The sequence below is a fragment of the Miniopterus schreibersii genome (assembly GCF_964146895.1).
Source record: "Miniopterus schreibersii genome assembly, chromosome: 5".
Taxonomy (NCBI): Eukaryota; Metazoa; Chordata; class Mammalia; order Chiroptera; family Miniopteridae; genus Miniopterus; species Miniopterus schreibersii.
Window position 1 is genome coordinate 14,415,746 of NC_138106.1, and position 20,039 is coordinate 14,435,784.

Sequence of the window (20,039 nt, forward strand, 5' to 3'; positions counted from 1 at the left end):
GAATGCCTTTTTAAAGGGGATTTGGAGACGAATGGCTTCCTTTGAGGCCAGATGCCTTGTATTCACATCAAAAGGTTTGCCCCAGTGCATCCTCCCACCAAACATTGTGTCTTCCTCAGAGTCATGAAGCAAGGGACAGGTTCTAAGTGTAATGTCAGATGGCTTATGATTTGTTTTAATAACCAGCAGGGGGATGCTTGTTATTCACATTAAATACATAACAGACATAGCAGGTGGTGCAGTTTCATTCCTGATAGTTCATAAGGGACTGAAATATAATGGTGTTGTTTTCTATAGTATGTTTCTCCTCAAGCTCTCTCTCCAGAATCAAAGAAAATTTGTGTTACTGTGATTTAAAACACTGCATGGGTAGCTCTTTACTTTTCTATTAAGTCAGTGTTAGAAGAAAACCGATTATGAATACATATTAGCTCTTAAATGTTTTCTCTTGGCAAGGGTCTGGATGGATGCTCTGGTTACCTAGGAGATGAAGACAAAATGAAAATTGATTGACATCAAATTGATTGTGAGCTGAGCTTCAAGTGGCAGCTGTGTGTGCTGCACATGAAAGGTAGCTGCTTGGAAGTGATTTTTTTTTTTTTTTTGTCACATCAGTAATGATGCTTCATAGATTACTAGGTAGAATAAAGTGGCTATATTTTATTAGAACTTTCAGTATTGAATGATTATCCTAATGATTACATTTGGGGGGGAAAGATGTTCGAAAGAAGTAATTCTGGCCTGGATGTATACTTCAATGTGTCATTTAAAATGACTGCAGCGATGGGAGTAGAATTCTATCTGTGGTGGGAGCCCTGCTGCTGGCTGGCTTTTTAGTAATAATAGCCCTGCCTTCGGCTGGATGAGAATGGGTTAGTGGGAAGAAAACTTAATGGATCTTACTGTAAAAGCAGCCTTAACCTCCACCCCTCTGTTCCTCATGTAATTTTTCTATACAATTAGGCAGGACAAGCTAGAGACCAAAAAGAAGTTTCATTTTCTGAGCTTCCTAACTTCTCATCAATATCCTCTCTCTTCAAAAGACCACAGCTCTCTCTCCAGCTTTGTCATTCTGGGATGTTCCTTTTCCACCCACAGTCCACCCTTTCGGGCACCTATTATGGCACCAGCCCACTATTAAAACTTGTATGTCCAGAGTCTCATAATGGTCAGGGTCTTGCTCTTCTACAACAAGCCAGGTGGACATAACCTGCTAATTTAAGGGGTGCAAGAGAGTATAATAGTCTGAGTTATCCCCCCAAGAGTTATTTCCATTGAGTTGGAGACAGAGCCTTAAACTAAAAGGACGGACCCGTAATGGTGTACTGCAGCTTCTCGTGGGAGGCAAGTGGTCATAAGAAGCTTCCATTCTACTCTTCAATTCACACCCTGTAGTCACCATAAAATTGCAACATGTGAGCCAGAACAAGTTATCTCAGGAACTAATTGAAAACTAGACCAAGAAAAGAAGGAAAAATCCCTGGAATGTTCTTCCTCTCACTGCAAAAACTCCACTGTCTCATGGCCCTGGGAGGACTCCCAGCTCATGTGGACGTTGCCAGATTTGCTTCTAATTGGCGAAATTGGACAGGTAAATAGCAGAACCCAAAATGATGTGAGTAGTGTAGTTGAGCAGCAGATAATGCTGGAAATAGCAACTTGATATAATGAAGAAAGACTGCTTAAAGGGGCAATAAAGCAAAATGCTGGGCATAAAGGAAGAAAAATGCTCATTTTACTGATGGACGTAAAAGAAGAGTTGAAAAATGTAATGATAGCCATTTTTCTGGACAGGAAGTGTCCACATTATAAATATATCATTTTCCCTTCAAATTTACCTATAAATTTAATTCAATTCCAATCAAAATCTGAATGAGAGTTTTTCTTTGAAACTAGATTATAGACTCAATTTCATCTCAAAATTTGTGAAAACAAAGACTAATAAGGGGAACTTTCCCTATAAGATATAAAAATGTATTAAAAGTTATAATAGCCCAGCTGGGCGTGGCTCAGCAGTTGAGCATTGACCTAGGATGCAGGAGATCGCCGTTTAATTCCCGGGCAGAGCGCATGCCAGGGTTGTGGGCTTGATCCCCAGTTGGGGCATTCAGGAGGCAGCCAATCAATGATTCTCTCGTAATTAATGTTACCACCTCTCTCTCTTCTTCTGTCTGAAATCAATAAAGATTTTTTTTTTTTAAATGGTAATAATAAATAGTGCAATATTTCTAACAAACTAGACAAAGATCTTGTAAATAGTAATGGAAATATTTCAAATTAGTAAAACATTTATTTGAAAGTAAGTAAACTAGGTTTCTTGAAAACAAATAGTTATATTCATATCTCCAACTTTATAGCAGAGTAAATTACAAATCAATTAAAGTATTAATAGAAAAAAACTACAAACTAGAAGAAAATTTAAGGTTCTATTGATATAGATTAAGGGTGGGGAAAACTTTTCTATACATAATACAGAAGAAAAATAACTGGTGTGACTACATAAAAACCTAACTTTTTAACTAAAAATATTTCACACAACAAAAGCAAAAAAATAAACAAGTGAGACCACATCAAACTAAAAAGTTTCTGCACAGCAAAGGAAATAGCCAACAAAATGAAAAGGCAACCGATAGAATGAAAGAAAATATTTGCAAACCATTCAGCCAAAAAGGGATTAATATATAAAATATGTAAGAAACTTCTACAACTCAATAGCAAAAAAACCAAATAACCCAATTAAAAAACAGGCTAAGGATCTCAATAGACGTTTTTCTAAAGACATACAAATGGCCAATAGATATATTTTTTAAATGCTCAACATCACTTAGTTATCAGGAAAATGCAAATCAAAACCATGAGGTATCACCTCACATCTGTAAGAATGTCTATTATCAAACAGACAATAAGTCACAAAATGTTGGTGAGGATATAGAGAAAAAGGAACCTTTGTACCCTGTTGGTAGCGATGTAAACTAGTAAAACCACCATGGAAAACAGTATAGAGGCTCTTCAAATATTAAAAATAAAACTACCCTATGATCCAACAATCCCACTGTTGCGTATATATCCAAAGGAAATGAAATCACTATTTCAAAGAGATACCTATACTCCATGTCCATTGCAGCGTTGCTCACTATAGCCAAAATATAGACACAAACTAAATGTCCAATTATCACCTTAAAAAAGTGCGTTGCATATACAAAATGGAATATTATTCACCCTTAAAAAAGAAGGAAATCGTACAATACACAACAACATGGATGAACCTCGCGGACATTTTGCTAAACAAAATAAGCCAGTCACAGAGGATAAATACTATAGGATTCCACTTACTATGTATCTAAAGTAGCAAACACAGGATCACGGAGAGTGGAATCGTGGTTGCCGGCAGCTGGGGAGAGGAGGAAGCGGGAGGTGCTAATCACTGGGCACAAGGTTCCTGTTACGCAGGACAAATAAGCTCTAGAGATCCGCTGTACAGCGTGTCTACAGTGAGCGATACTGTATTGTGCTATTAAAATTTTGCTAAGAAGATACATCTCATATTGTGTTCTAACGTTAAAAAGTTTTAAATAAAAAGAAAATACCCATTAAATACAAAGTAGGCTAGAAAGAATATGTCTGTTACAAATTCATATAAGTATACACTTGAGAGTGATAGAATATTATGATTACATTGAAGTCAAAATTGATATATGTGATGGTATTTTATATGCATGTGCTTTACAGGTCATTTACATGTAATGACTTGTTTTCTTTTAATTCTTTCGCGTTGTTTTAAAAACTTTTTAAAAGAGCATACGATGTTTTTATAATCATTACATTAATGAAATTTTCCTGTAATAAAATGAGCTTACCGTTTCAGCTGGATGTCACATGCCACTTCTTGTGCATCTGTTTATGCTTATGAGTTGAGAAACTGTACGTTGTTCATGCTGCAAAACAAACATAGTCCCTGTCAACTGAACCCTTTGCTTTCTTTATAAACTCTTTGTTTATGGAAACCTCTTCAGATATTATAAAGAAAACTTTGTAAATACCCATTGTATTCAAACGGGATTTTTAGAAACGGGTCTGGTGGTCAGAGTGTCCTAGTCTGGATAATCCCCACCACTCACGAAGCAATTCCGAGGCACAGGTTCTTGCAGGGATTAGCATGCCAGTAAACACTCACGTGCTTTCACAATTCTTCAGTTGGGAGGCGGAAAAAGTGGCCTGTTTTGGAAAATGTATTAGGAACTCAAGAAGTAAAATCCTGACATCTTTCTCCCTCTATGTGCTGTAGAATTACTGAAAAGTTTTTCTAAAGTAAGACTGTGAAAACTACCTTCCTACCAGCCAGCCTGGGAGTATGAATATAACGCCGTTGTGAAAGAACAAGAGAAATCTCTACAGAGACTGATACTAAAAACCACCCCAAAGAAATACTTGGGCCTGTGTCAGATGAACACATCTGTCTTTACAATTTGGCTTTCATAAATTTTTATTTAACTCCTCTTCTTTCACAGTCAGCTCTCATGCTAGTAAATAATAAGATCATTGTGTGATATTTTATTAATTCTCACTCTTTTAGCCTCCCCCACTATTCCCACACTCAGTATAACAAAAATACATTGCAAATAGGTAAATTGCTTAGCCACTAGGAAAAAGGTGCTTAGCATGAGGGAAGACCATACGTCCAGCCCTGAATTACATCCATGAGTCTCTCTCTACCTACCCATCACACACGTTTTTGTCAAACTCGCAGCATTTGAGTATAGATAATTTTGTAAATGTTCGATTTATTGCTCCTTCCTTTCCCCCTGAGCTCAGCTGACTGTTAACTCCTGTTGGCTCCTTTAAGTGCCTTGGGACAACTGACATTTACAAGACTTAACCTGAGCCCCACAGGTTACAAGAGCTTGGAGGCCTCAGCTGTCATTCTGTTTCCATGGAAACCCAAATCAGATTGCCAAAAATGAGGTTAGTCACTTAAAAAATCATATTTTTTTGAAAGAAAGAAATACTGCCCACCACCCTCATATTATTGAAAACAGTACTTTGTTGAAAGCCGTTTTCTTGTTTTTACAGATTAAATACTGTTTCCATGGTAACAGATTAATAAACTACAAAGATAGAGCAGAGCTCAGAAAGTTCCTTCTGGCAGCACCTAGGCTCAGAGCCTATTGTGCTCACAAAGCCACCCGCAGTGTGGGGGGCCCTCAACATGTTTGTTTGTTTTTTAAATGATAATAAAGAACTACTTCGTGTCTACTCATAGTTTTCCCACAGATGGAAAACATTAGTGAAATACAGTGACAGGAGGATTTTTGTAATAATAACAATAATAATAATATTTATTAACTGTCTACAATGGAACTGAAAATGTGCAAGGTGCTTTATATAAATGATTTCCAGTCCTCAATATTAGTGTCTCCACTTTACATGGAAACAGACTGATTGAAGGTCACACAGGTATTGACAAGGGAGGGAGCTGTGTGATTCAAACTCAGATCTGGCCTGCTTTGGGGCCAGGGCTCTTCTCTCATCCTGTTCAGAGGAAGAGTAGAAAAGAGGGAGAACCATTTGTCCCCACTCTCACTGCCAACACAGGCATGTGCACATGTAGTCACATACACACCCTGCAGTTGGGGATTCGATCCACACAGTGAAAATGAGGTGAGAGGGAGTCAGACCACTCAGAAGTGTTTAAGGACTGTTAGCTCTTTCTCTGACTAGGTCATAAAAAGAACATCCATGTGCCCCAAGAGCCCAAAAGTGGAACCGAATCTCACCGGCCACAATGTTCCAATGGAATTCAACTCAACATCCTTTCCCTCTTCACATCTCACCCTCTTACCAACAACCACAACCTATTGTATAAACCACAACCAAGTCTTAGAGTACAGGCTTTGCAAATAACATGGGTGTGCTGGTTTAAATGAATGAATAACTTCTTCTAAATTCTTAATCAAGTAATAAATATCTTAGTCAATTCAAATAACTACAGAAGGAACTGAATAGATATGTTACCCTGCAGTAATATTCTTCTGGTTTACTAGAGTGCACATTTCTACTGTGTAATCAAAGGCAGAGGTGACCATACATCCTTCAGAAAATTAGATAAGACCAGTAATGGTCATTTATGTCTTATTCTAAATTAATTCTGTCAGAGTTAAAAATAACTCCCCCTCCCCCAAAGCTCTGAGGACATACTTAGTAGAAATTGGATACATTTCAACATTAAAACAGCTGTCTTCCACATTTTTTTTCTCAGGGAGAATGTAAATGGAAAACTGATATAACAGATTTTGTCTCCAGGCAAAATGAAATGGATGAGTTTAATGTCAGCACAGGAAAAAGGAAGGGGGCAGTTCCCAAAAGAGCAACTCAGTGCTCACTTTTAATTTATGTCAATATTTTCCTATTGAAGTAGAAAAAACATGAACTAGAACATTTTTTAGAGGAGTAAAGATGAGGCATCCCTTGCATCACAATGACACACTGTTTGACCTCAAACTACATGGATTCCTTGGAATAGGGTAAAGTTATTTCTAATTTAAAGAGCTTAAAAAACATGGCATCAAAGACTGAAGTGACATTTAATTTCAAGATACAATTACAGTGTTTCTTAAAATCACAAGTACCTCTCTAAACACCAAGATTGTGAAAACCAATACAACGTATAATTCCTCCAGGAAAGAAATAATTTTCCAAACAAAATACAAGTTGTCATTTGTAACTCATTACTGACAACAGTCAGCTCCTTCAAATTTCAGATTTTTAGACTTGATACTTAGAATTTCCAATCCTCTGTGCTCAGCCCTAATGGTAACCACCACAGTAATTCAAATGAATCTATAATAAAACAAAAATTTATAGTGATCAAGGAAATGTATTCCAAATGGACATGCAAAAATATTTTTTTCAAAACTCAGACTTAATTATACTTGCAAAGTTATAAATTAGAACCAAGAAACCAAAGTAAAATCGGCCTACAGCAGAAATGGAAGATAGGAAGACCTTTAACTATATTTCTGTGTATTTATTTACCCACAAATTCTAACTAAGCAGAAAAACAACCATTAAACAGGAATCCCATACTTAGAGTAATTTTATCTTACAAATATTATCAATTATCTTTTTAAATATACTTCTAAATTGAGAAAAAGATTTTCCCTCTTCTATTCCTCTTCTGTCTGTGGTAGGCAGGACAGCCCGTCAACATGTCCATGACCTAATCTTTAGAACCTATGAGTATGTTATGCTACACAGCAAAAGGGACTTGCAGTTATAATTAAGGTTACAGGCTTTAAATAAGGAAGATCATCCTGAATTACCTGGATGGGCCCAAACTGATCTCATGAACCCTTCAAAGCAAAGAATGTTCTCCAGCTGGAAGATGATGAGGAAGGTAAAGAATGAGAAGGAGTCAACACACTATTGCTGGCTCTGAGATGCAGGAGCCTATGTGCAATGACCAGAGTGGGACCTGCTGCAGCTAAGGGCAGCCCTTGGCTGACAGCTATCTCAGTCCTACAACCACAAGGAACTGAACGTGGCCAACAGTATGAATGAGCCTAGAAGTGGATTCTTCCCGCAGTCTCCCTATAAGAGTCCAGAAGTTGGAACTTTATTATTATTATTATTGAGATATAATTGACATATAATATTGTGTCCGTTTAAGGTATACAACATAATGATTTGATACACTTATATTGCAATATGATTGCATTGTAGCTTTAGCTAATACCTCTATCACATCACATCATTATCATTTCCCGGAGGTTAGCATCTTGATTTTGGCCTTTAGAGACCCCCACTAAACCCACTAGAACTTCAGGTCTACAGAACTGTGAGATAATGGAGTTGTTTTAAGCTACTAAGCTTGTAGTAATTTGTTACACCAACAATTGAAAGCAAATATATCCCCAAAAACCCGTTTTCCCTCTGTCTCTTCTCTTCCATTTACCATCTTAAGAAATTAAAATCAGCCAACCATATCTTAAGATAAAATCTCAAAGCATTTTATTTCTTCATTGAGTATTCAATGTCTGTTCTTGAAAAGCATCTCTTGCTCCTGCTGGAAGATGCAAAACAGCAGAGTGAGGAACTAATGGGGGGAAGTTGAGCAATGTCTTTAACCTCAAACCTTAGTTCCTTCATCCGTACACAACCACTAACCATATTTACCAATGACTCAGATAACCTTATTATTTCAAGTTTACACTGGCCTTTGTACAGCCTGAATTACAAAGATAAAATTTGAAATGATCTTAATAAATGAGACATAAAGAACAGGTAAACAAAAAACAGGGTATAAAGAGCAAGAGAAGTAATTGAGGACCGGGGCATAATAATAAAGGTTGAACAAATTAACATAATCTGCCCAGTCCTCATGGTAGAAAATCAGAGTGTAGAGTGCACACTTAATTTTGTAGCTAAAGATTTGTTAGGAAAAAATTATGAATAACTTTGAACTTAGTGAATTGGTTGAACTTGGTGAATTATTCGATAAATTGATTAATGGGAACATTGATTTCCAGAGATGTAGCCAGCTTCTTGGTGGCACATGAAAGGTGTTCAATAAATATTTGTTGAATAAATGGTGAGTATTGGTATTATGTCTGGCCTTACATTTAGTTCTGAAATTCCTGGAATAACACATTACTATGATTAAAATAAAAAGGATTGATTATATACCTGTCCCTTTTCCAGATAGCTAAAGTATAAAAACTTGAAAAACAGTAAGCAATTTTTTTTTCCTTTTAATCCATCAGTTTCATAGTTTTGTCAAGCTAACAAAAGTACAGGGGGGAAATGGGGACATCTGCAATCATGTCAACAACAAAAATAAAGTAAAAAAAAAAAGTGTTAACAAAAGTCCATCTCTCACAGAAACTTTTGAGGATAAAATATAGCAAACTGAAAATATAACTTATTCTATTAAATTTGAGAATTACTCATGATTCAAAATTATTTTAAAATCTGTATTGGGCTTTCATAAATAATCAAAATATTTGTTGAGTTGATTGTTTAGGGTTCTACTAAGGAGTGTAAATTTTAAGGGCCCTTTTTGTGCCTTTTATTTATTAATAATGGACTGTAATTCAATATAAGAATCACAGATGTGAGCGCAAGGGAGCCATCTGAATGGGGCCTGAGAAGGCCTTGTTGAGAAAATGACATGACTCGAGCCCTGAAGGATGGGGAGTTTCCCAGGAAGCAGTAAAGGAGGCGCCGTCCCGGCAGAATTTAGCATGAGGGACACTGGATTCAGGACCCTGAGGTCAGGAAAAACGCCGTGGGTTTGAGGAACTGAAAAGTGGCCAATGTGCCAAGAATCTGGTATGTGAAGGAAAAAAATACCAGGATCGTGTATGAAACTAGGCAGGAGTCAGCCACTGCAAGGCTTTGTAGGACATTATAAAACTGTTAGACTTTTTCCTAAGTACAGTGTAAAACCTAGGTTTGGCCCTCTTGTCAAATTTTAAAAGCAAATCCCAGTCATCCTCTCATTTCATCTAGATGGGAGTACATGGCATGCACAGTACCATTATCTGTACTTCTGTGTATGTTTGAAAATGTCTATAATAAAAGGTTAAAAAGTTAAAATTATTTAAAAGTAAGTTAAAGTTAAAATAAAATAAAAAATAAAACCTAGGTTTGGGGAATGTGTGTTTCTTCTAAAGTTTTCTTTTGGTAGTTATATTTTAATGACCTCATTGTTTCTCTTTTTTTTTAAGAGTTGGGTATAAATTTTTAAGAATGATGACATAGGCACAATCTATTGACACATATTACATATTAACTAACATGAAGAAAATGCCACTGGTCTTTCTAAATGCAACTTCAAAGGCTGTCTTGAACAATTAATAGAATAGATCCTCTATATATATTAAAAGGCTATTTTATCTGCCTCTGCAATGATGTATCTTCTCTATAAAATCGTTTGATAATTGGCAATCTCTCTTCTCCTGATGTAATTCTTCTACATTTATTGACTCATTAATGAGCCTTTCATTAGTGATTAAATGTGTTTGTTTTGCAAGGAATTATCTCTTTTTGATTTATCTTTTACCAAAGTAATCTTCAAATGCCTACCATATGATATAAAAGAATCCAAATTTCAAGATTTTAAAACTGATTTTTGCAGACAATTTCAGCAAAAAGTACTTTCAAAATTTTTATTTCCCTTTCCAGTGGATGACCCAAATGAGAAGATATTGATATTCTTATTCCAAAAAGTTGTATGTATGCTAAAAATTCTGTCGACCAGAGAGCCATTCAGCCCACCTGCTTCCCTACTAATCAGGTTATTTATTATAAATGTTATTTTGTTTTCTCATATCTGTTTGTTGTTATTGTTGTTTTGTTTTGTAAAACCTTACTTATTTTTCAGTGACTTTGGGAGGATTCAAAATGGTTTGAGGTTGAAAGGAAAGTCTACGGCCACCGGAATGAGGAACTAAAATAGGGACAGGGAGGATCCGTTCCTGGAGGAATCTCTCTGCGGGGCCACTGTAAAGTCTCATTACATTCAGTAAATATGGATTTTATCTGGGTCTGCCCTACATATATTTCCCCAATCCATCCCTTAACTTGATTTTCCCATGGCTAGAGGCTGACAAGAAGGAAAGAGAAAGACGGAGTCGTCAAACAAGGGAGGAATAAAGAGAAGACTGTTGCTGATCCCTAAGGACTGCTTTGTCCATGGTGTCTCTGTTGGTAGAACTAACCTAAAAAGGCAACTTAGTAAGACATCTGTCCATTTCTTGGAACAGAACCCTTAGAAGATGCCTAGCAATGAGATCGTAAGCTTCTGGGTAAGTATCAACAGTGCCACTGGGCAGGTGTGTCGTGGTCTGAGTGGATCAACAGGCTGGAAAACGCCCTGTTCTCTGTGAGTGAGTCATTGTTTATGAAAAGAAGGGTAGTGTCCCACACACCTACCTTATTTCAGTAAATGCTGAGGTTTGGCAGAATTCCTTTCTTCTCCTGCCGATTAAGGAACAACCTGGGAAATAAGACAGAGAAAACAGATAGATGGAAATAGAAATATTGGATTTATTATTATAACCTATTTGGGAAAATGTGAATTTAGTTCTTTGGTCAAAAGGTAAACTACCTCTCCTGTGCCCACACCACCACCACCCTCCCCACACGTACGCACTTTATACTTCAGGAAGTCCACCCAAGAACATTTTAAATCTGCACAATAGCTGCACTTATCCAAGACTGGTCACTCACACTGGCCCAGGGCAATGTGAGAAGGAACAGAGAGCTAGTCCCCAGGGTCCAACAGAGAAAACAGATCCAGGTGTCACTTATCAGCTAGGAAACACTTCACTTCCTGGATCAGAATGAATAATGGCTGGGGCAAGAGGCCAGGAGTGTTACTCTAGCAGAAGTCCCTCCACATGGAAATATGAGGCAAATAGGAAGGAAGTTCGCCTACCTGAGGCCCAAACCCTCAGCCCAAGAATTCTCCAGATATTAAGGATTAAGAAACTATAAAGTTGCATCTACCTTTAGGACATAAAAATTCATAATGTAGATTTAATATCATATTACTGCAGCAAAGAAATCTCCTAGGTATCGTATAACATATTTAAAATACCATACTTTATCTCCAGGATTTAGAAAGAAGAGAGGAAATGCTACTTTTATATTTATTCTAAACTGCTCACAAAATAATATAATTAAATAGTTAACGTTAATCTTCTCATCAAAAAAAATTATACACTATCAGTAACAGGAAAAAAAACACAAAGGGTTTCTTAAAAAGAAAAATGTAAATGTAATATAAGCCAATATTTATTTCCTAATAAAAACTTAATTCACCACGTAGGCTGAAGAGTCACTAGTTCTGCTAGCTGCTTGTGAATTTGTGTCATATAACATTTTTATATAGATAGTGGGTATTTCAAATGGGATTCATCGTGCAGTCCTAAAACATCCCTTTTCCTCTTTACCTCACATTTTCCTCTTAATTTTTGTCCTTTCATATATTCACTCTATTTTCTCCTTATGATGAAAATATGTATTCATAAAAATTCAAGATTTCAAACAAGTGTTTACCATTTAATTGCTATAAAGTGTGTTATAATAATTTGCACAATGGAGTGACCTATTTTTTCTTTTGACAATTTAAGAAATCACAAATGAATGTTTAAGATAAAACACATATGAGAACAAAATTACCCAAGGCTTTGACATTTAAAGTAACTTATTTATGCTTTCAACCTATGACTTGTAAGATTTCAGGGGAGCAACAGCTTCATTTAATCACGTTGAACAAAAGAGTAAATTCGTACTACTCAAAGGAGCGACTCAGATACCCTAGGTGTCCACATTCCTGGAATATGTACTTTCTGGACACTTACAAGAACATCATTGATGGCTCCTGGCAAGCCGCTCACTCTGGAGCATAAAGGGTCTCTTATTCCTAAAAGTCTTTTGGTTTCCAAAGTTGAAAGCTGTTTGGTAACGGTCGCTGAGTTCTGAAGAGACACAAGTACCAGGTGCACAGGAATCAGCAGTGAAGGTAAAATAAAGATTTCCTCGACCATCTCAGAGGGACACCCTGCATGGTGGGAAATTCCAGAGGAACTCCTACTGATCCCACTGGTTACCACTGGGGAATCGCCTATCGGGCGTCTGCTGTGTGTCTGTCCCTTGATAGATACTAGGGGAATGGAAAGGGGGACTCACACACCAACAAAGCATGGCCTTCCTTCACTAAGTGTATCCCGATTTTGTTGGGGGTAAATATGAAAAATAACAATATCATATAACTTGTACCAATAATGTATTCCGTGTTGTATCTTTGATTTTTAAACAAAGTTTGGAAGGATACTTATAAGAAAACTAGGCTATGAGGAGGAAGGACTGGACCCCAAATGTGAGCCATCCTCTAGGGCGAGAGAGCTTTGGGGGCTGGTTAAGGTTAGTTATGAACTGGCTCAGGTTATCACCCATGCTTCTGACAAAGTATAGATTAGAGGTTCCCATGATCTCCACGTTGGGTTTGAGTAATTTGCTTGAGCGGCCCACAGAACTCAGAATACTAGTTTACTCACTAGATTATCAGTTTATTTCAAAATATACTAAGGGATAGGAATCAACAGTGCGGTGAAGGGATACATAGGGCCAGGTAAGTGGGAAGGGGCTCAGAGCATCCGTGCCCTCTCCAGGGAGGCCACTCTCCCCAAATCTCCATGTGTTCCCCAACTTACCCATCTTTTTGGGGGTTTTATGGAAGTTTCATTATATAGTCATGATCGATTAAGTCATTGGCCATTGATGATTGATTCCGCCTCTAGCCCCTCTCACCTCCTCGGAAATCACGGGGTGGGAATGAGAGCTCCAACCTTCACGTCTGGGTTGCTTCCGCAGGCAACCAGCCCCCATCTTTAGTTGGCCGAGGGGCTTTCTAAAAGTCATCTCCTTAACATAACCAAAGACACCTATTTCCCTCTCCTCACTTAATTCCAAGAGTTTTAGGAGCTCCTTGCCAGAAATGGGGACAAAAACCAAACCCATGTTTCCTATCATAAAACACAGTATCACAGCCTCATGAGGAAAGAATCCAGCAATGAGCACTGCCTCACATTGACACTACAGTATATATAATTTGTTAGAAAAATTCCTGCAACTATGTAGGACAAACATTATTTTAGTATAAACCTTTGGTCAACTCATGGGTTCTGAAGGGACCTGGATTAAACTCTGGTTAAGCGACCAGAGTCAAGCAACAAGGCAGGCATTGGTCACTCTGTGATTCTGCCCTTCTAGAAAGGGCAGTTGTTGGGCCCATAGTAGGAACATAACAAATATTCCTTGAATATTAATTGATTGATTGATTGACCCTGGACCACTAGAAATATGTGAGAGACAGCCTGTAGCAAGCCTCTGGTTTCAGAAAGAATGAATAGTATCTTTGCACTTCTGTTTCCTTCCCCCTTCCCTAGATCCCAGCCACACACCTGTTGCAAGGAGAGGTGCTTTCACAGGGAGCAACAATGTTGTTAAAAGGCAAGAACGCAGTGGGACCACTGCGCTCATTCAGTTCAGCAAGTGTTAGAGCTTGAGCTAAATCCTAGAGTTCCTATTTGCATAAGAAAACCCAGGTTCCTAGAAACTGTGTTGAGAAATCTGGGGCAAAAAAAAATAAAGGCCCTGAAGTTAGAACTAAAATTCCTTACAGAGAAGAAGATATTATGGGATGTGCCAGGGAGACATTTTTTTAAGTACAGAAGAGTAAAAGGAGCCGATTCCCCTCTGGAACCCTTTGGGTAGGTTTGTAGTCACTGGAAAAAAAACCCAAACTCATTTGTATCATTAATAAGTGTACCACACTAATAGTGTCCTAGTTCAATTCTTTGACATAAATACCACAATAGTTGGAAAAATAAAACTTTCATGATCAAAACAAACTATAGTTATTTGCCAGCTACATAAAGAGGCTCAGAAGAAAATAAATCTTATCACTATTGAGGACAAAGGGGCTGCTTTGGGGCTTTTGTATCATCAGCGTGGAACTGGAGTAAATGGAAGTCAGCAGCAATAGAGGCCAGGAGTCATTCCAGGGAGGCACTGCAGAGGACCTAAGGAATCCCCCTACTTTAGGGTGAATTACCTCAACTCTACAAAAGATGACGGGAAAGGCCTGTGAGACAACTATGGAGCCATGGATACACACAGAAACCAACAAACAAGCAAAGTACCCCATTCAGAGGCTTACACCCAGATCTGTCTGTTTCTATGATAATCCATCCTTTTTGTATTTTCCCTCTCAGAAATAAGAGCTACACAAGGGAGACTCAATCACCCTCCATCTGTATAGGTCGATCAGAAAGCCTAAAAAACTCTAATAAATATAAAGGGTAAACAGTTTCTCCCTCTTCCTGCCCCTGGTAACCGGGATCTTACAGACTCCTTCAAATTCCCCTTCCCCTCAGTAACACCCACCGCAGCCCTCATTTGGAACCGTAGTTCTACAGTCACTGCCAGGGGCAAACAACACTTTCTCCATGACTCCCTAAATGTAATTCACGACTAGGGTCATGAGCTCGAGTCCTAAGAATATTTCCTGAGACCATGAGTGCCATCTCGCCATCATTTCTATCAAATCAAAGCCTGATAGATAACTACAGATCTGTACATATGGATTCCATAAAGCACACAGAATATTAAACTGCTTCAGAAATTACATTTTAATAATGTATACAAGAACTGGAAATTCCTATATTGTGTCAGAACCACAATCCAGCCCAGTTTTCTGTTGCCAAAACCAGTGTCCTAAGTGTTTTTAAAAACCTGAGCTTCCCTTGATAGCCATTTATAGTTCTGTTATTTAACAGAATAAGTCATTTTAAATTTGAACTGTCTCGGTCATGCAACTCATTTTTTTTTCTTTTTGTAACAAGGTCACCCTGGGACTTTCATGCATTCATCTTTTTTTCCCCTTCACTAATTTTTATCATGTTCCTTTTCAACGCTGCATTCTTCCCCCCACTGCACCGCTATGCCAGGTACTGTGAGATACAGTGGTAATAAGATGTGGGCCCTGTGCTCCAGAAACTCAAAATCTAGCAAGAGCAAGTCATGTTCAACCATCTGTAAGTTAAGAATCAAAACAAGTGCATTTTAAAGGTTTGGATGTTGTGTGACAGAAGCCCGAGAGGAGAGGAGGATGGGGGGAGAGGCGGGAGGGGTACAAGGAGAGCTGGAAGAAGGCAAACAAGGAGAGCCACAGGCGGGGAGACAGAAAGTGGTAGCTGGGCCGCACGAGAGCCGAAACCAGACGGATTGCGGCAGGTGGCGAAGGTCAAATTTGAAACTAGTGAGCTTGAATTTTTCCAGCGCACCGTTGGGAGGACCTTGGAAGCGTATGAAGCGGAGAGTGACACGGTTCCCCATGCTTTGTTTGAGGAAGAAAACCCTGCGACTGGAGGCCGGTTGTGTATGGACAAGGAGGGGGCTAAGTCCAGTGACTGATAAATCAAGGCAAGGACAATGGAAATGGAAAGTTGGTGCTTTAGAGATGCCGCGTGGACAAACTTTCCATGTGAACTTAAAACGTAAATTTAATTATTCCTTGAGTAGTCTTTTTTGAAGTATCTGCCTAAATGAAGCAGGAATTGTCAAACTCTTGTTTACTGATTGTTTCCAGAAGGGCTTGGCTTCTGTTTCATTTGTCTACATGTAACAGAGGAAAGTGCTACACAGGAAGAAGTGGGAACCAGCAGTTGCTGACCTAACACCACTGTGGCACCATGACATGTATTTTAAAAATGGCAATGGGCGGCTATCTGGTTAACTTATTCCAAACAGATCCAGCAAACCAGAAATAGGTGATCCACACCTCACACGTGCCAAAAGTCTTCTACGACATCCAGGTGGACAGTCCAATTGAGCAGGGTCGACGGACCACAGAGTGAAGTGAGATGTAGGCAGTTGTTCCCTCAGAGTTATTCTCTGTCTGGAAATAACCCTCAACCTGAACAAAGAATTCAAAGAAAGACAACACTGAAACGGACTGGAACCAATTCTTATGTTAAAAGAGCGACCCACAGATACATGTACCACTTACTCTGAAACAGGAAAATCATTCCCCTCTGCACCACAGCTTCAGGTCACTTTCACTGAGCTCCTTTCTAAACTAATTGTTGGCTTCTTTATTTTTTTTTAGACAGAAATACGTTAATTCTCTTTGGTTTGGGCATTTTCGTGTATCCATTTTAAGTAAATGTGTGCGTGTGCTTGTATCTGCATGTGAGGTATTCATTCTACAGGTAGTCTTTCTACACTTGTAATTTCCTTTGATTCTGTTTAGATAAGTCTAAGGCTTTTGCAGGTCATTCACATGTAAAATATGAAACACACGTATCTATCATTCTCTAAGTGAGATGGATTTGATGCGTCACAGGCAATTTCTTTATTTTATATCAGCCTCAAAGCTAGCTTTGCTCTCTTGAAGGAATTTCAAAACCTGAACACTATGCTTATTTGTATAATCTCTGATTTAACAAGTCTCTTGATTAAATACCTTCACAGGCAAAGACAAATAACAGGGAATGATTATGCACTCTGAATACATTTTCCCATAGCTGGGAGTGCTCGTGATTTTTATTTATTTTTATTTTTTGGCAAGTTGTTTCTATTGATGGGAGAAAAAAAGGCCATTAACAGATTAAATATAAGGTGATTTCAATTTAACCAAACGCTCTTTATTTTTCTCAAGCTTTCCTTTGAGCATTAATGCAAAAGGTCATAAAAAGGTGAAATGACAGTAGGGACACAAGAGGCAGAGCAGCATGATGGCACCTTAGACTGTATAATAGGAAGAAGCTTTAAAAAGAAGCAGATGCCAAAGGCAGAGAAAAAAAGAGAGATGATGAGGCTGGTGTTTTCTTCTGGAATTTTCCCAATACATTGTCCAAATAGATACCAGTATACTCTATTTGACAAATAGGTTAGCAAATTAGGGTTTTTTTACTAACTCAATTTTTTTTTTTTAAATATATCTCCATTGATTTCAGAGAGAGAGAGAAGGGAGAGAGAGAGAGAGAAACATCAGTGATGAAAGTCATTGATCGGCTGCCTCCTGCACGCCCCCCACTGGGGATCGAGCCCGCAACCCGGGCATGTGCCCTGACCGGGAATCGAACCACGATCTCCTGCATCATAGGTCAATGCTCAACCACTGAGCCATGCTGGCCGGGCACTAATTCAATTTTGAGATATAATCTCTGAAGTAATATCCAACTTGAATAAAAGAATGAAGGAAGGAAACCCTTTGTGAACACTTCTCAGGAGGATTGGCTGATTCACTACCTTTCCATGAAGGAGGTGGTACTTCTTAACAATTCTCACTAGGCTCACTAAATTTGTGATGATGTCATTTATTTTTTCATTGCTTTTTGTGTTTCAGGGAGAAAATACTACTTTATCAGCTAGCTTCCCTCCAGTGTTGCTGAAAGTTTCCCTTTAACAGACACATCTGGCAATAAAGCGGCTCCCATGCCCGGGTACGGACGTGACGCATAACTGCTCACAGACGGCGGGGCCACCCACCCAGACAGCACAGGCACGTCCTCGGGTCTGCCTGCCCACCTGCATCAGGCCTCTGCAAGAGCACTGCAGAGAATCCATGTGTCAGGATCACTGCCCAAACCTTCCTTCAGTTCAGGAGAAAAGTGCTTTCAGACCAAAAATGTGAATAAATTAAAACCCGACCTCTCTTTCAGAACACTGAAATAGAATTAATACCCTCACATGAGAGAAGAAAAGTTTAATTCATTGGAAAAAATAAGCTATTTAGCTATTGATATGGACCAAAGTGCAAATCACAGGGCTTTTAGGATGTTTGTGTTACACCTTGAAGAGAGAATAAATGTTCCTGATTCCACATTTTTGAGAAAAGTATAGAAAAGATGCCAAGTTATTTCTACTTTCCCAAGCCTTTGAAAATAGGTCCCCGGCCACCTAGCCATTGACCTTGGGGGTAATCCAGCCCCACATTGGGAAGACCCTGAATGCACTGGTGTGATTTGATCTACCCAGGATCAGGCAAACTCCTAGAAATGTCAGTACATGGAGCTGAATTTATCTTGCTTCCAATTCTTTCTAACATCTCCAGCTCCTTTGATGTAGTCACATTAAAGATGGAAGAAGAGATAAGCAGCGAAGAAAACCTCAGGGGGAAGTAAACATGAGTCCCTCTCTTCGTCTGCAAATAAGTCCATCCACTGCTGTCCATTGTCTTTATGAGCTCCCGGACTCTGAGCATCCACCATCCAAAGCTTGTTTTCATTTGAGAAGCACAGAGTTACCCTCTATTAGTCTTCATTGAACAAAAACCATATTAGCAATATAATCCCATCTCAAGGACATATTTTAAAGGTTTTGTTAAGAGATGTGTTTGTGGCCTGCTCACTGGAAATCACTCTTAAGGATTAAAAATCACAGTTTAGGAACTGCAATGAGTTAGTAAATCAGGCTTCTCTGTGCTCAGAAGCAGGCAGAAGGATCAGCTGGGGACAGGTAAATTAAATGATATCCTCTCCCTAGTCACTGCTTCATTTACTGATCTTGTTTGAGCACTTTTCCACAATGTTATCCCCTGGACACCTCTGAAAGGACTTTAAATAAGGATGCTGTTCTGTGGGCCATCTGGTGGCTTCCTGGAAAGCACCAGCACAAGATGGCCCTGCTCGGAGAGATTGATGAGATTCCCAGGGGAACCTTTCAGAGCTGGTCATTTACAACCAGGCACTCGCTGTGGGCCAAACTGGCCTTTAGGTAGCTGCACTGATGCGAATTCTGGAAACTGACATTTTAAAGATAATACTCAATTCTCAGCCATGAAGTGGTAAAAGAAGGGACTCCAATAACACTGAAGTCCTATGCAAAGTGAACAAAGCCGAAGAATTTCCCCCAGAGAAGGTGGACATTCAGGTGCAATGCACTGTCCACTCAACAAGCATTTATGGAGCACCTACTATGTAGCAGACAGGACCAGACACTGGGAGTATGGAGATGACAGGCACAATCCTTGCACCCCAGAGGCGCATGGTCTTATAGCTGGCCATAGGAGCGAATATATCTCAGTTTAGTACTGAAATAATACAGGAAGTAAAACATAAGAGGAAGATGAATGTCTGAACTAATCCCAGTAAGACGTAAACCTAGCAGAAAACAGAGTGCAAACGTAAGAGATGTAAACAATTACGTACCATTCTTCTCAGCATCCTTACAATCAGTATTCTGAACTCTAGATCTAATAGATTGCTTATCTCCATTTCATTTAGCTCTTCTTCTGGAGAATTCTCTTGTTACATATCATTCTTGAAGGCCCACTGTATGTGGGAGGTGTGGGGGGAAAGCATTCAGGTTGGAGACTGAGGAGGGAACGCAGGAGGAATACAGAAGAGAAACCTGGAGGAGAGACTGGGGAGCCTTCAGTGTGCCCGTATAGGTTAAGGTCAGGCAAAGGACTAATAGTCTATTATCCTGTAAGAAAAGTCAAAGACCAAGAACAGATTGTGAACAGC

General features: G+C 38.8%; 1 protein-coding gene across 1 annotated transcript in view; it reads right to left on the reverse strand.

Annotated features, from left to right (window-relative positions):
- The window catches only part of CHODL (chondrolectin), a 170,886-nt gene extending 159,902 nt beyond the window's left edge, over positions 1-10,984 (reverse strand). The window contains exons 1-3 of the mRNA XM_081137838.1: positions 10,933-10,984; positions 3,858-3,935; positions 3,334-3,439 (exon numbers count right to left, since the gene is read on the reverse strand). The gene's annotated coding sequence lies outside the window, so the exon portion shown is untranslated. The remainder of the gene's footprint in view (positions 1-3,333; positions 3,440-3,857; positions 3,936-10,932) is intronic.
- Between the last annotated feature and the right edge of the window lie 9,055 nt (positions 10,985-20,039).